The sequence below is a fragment of the Halyomorpha halys genome, unplaced genomic scaffold (assembly GCF_000696795.3).
Source record: "Halyomorpha halys isolate HHAL.00 unplaced genomic scaffold, Hhal_1.1 Scaffold115.1, whole genome shotgun sequence".
In the NCBI taxonomy this organism is placed as follows: domain Eukaryota; kingdom Metazoa; phylum Arthropoda; class Insecta; order Hemiptera; family Pentatomidae; genus Halyomorpha; species Halyomorpha halys.
In genome coordinates, this window is record NW_027106332.1 from 959,845 (window position 1) to 960,254 (window position 410).

Below are 410 nucleotides of genomic sequence, written 5' to 3' on the forward strand. Positions count from 1 at the left end.
GAATGACCTGAGAGGTCGAAACGTCGGATGTTAAAAAGAATAAAGTTGAGAGATAAGAGATCAAAATTGTTTAAAAAGAAATTAATATTTTATATTTCTTATATAAAATAATATGTTTTTTCTCTAAGTTTGAAATATTCCTGGAATCAAATAGCAACAAAGCTAAATATTTTAAATAATACAATTTAAAAGATAAAATTCTCAAGGTCATTGAAACAACAGCCTCGTATAAATCCTAGATAATTGGCAGTATGGTTAGCATTTTTTTGATAATATACGCCTACTCCCACAGGTTATACTTAATATTCAAGTACACTTCATATACTTAAAACTTAATATTTTATTAGATTTATTTTTTATTATTATAGTTGTTTGAGAGTGGTTTAGTTTCTTTTTAAACAATTTTGATC

General features: G+C 24.6%; 1 protein-coding gene across 1 annotated transcript in view; it reads right to left on the minus strand.

The window, feature by feature from the left end:
• cert (ceramide transfer protein) overlaps positions 1-410 on the minus strand; it is a gene marked incomplete in the record, with an annotated part of 40,911 nt that overhangs the window by 7,465 nt on the left and 33,036 nt on the right.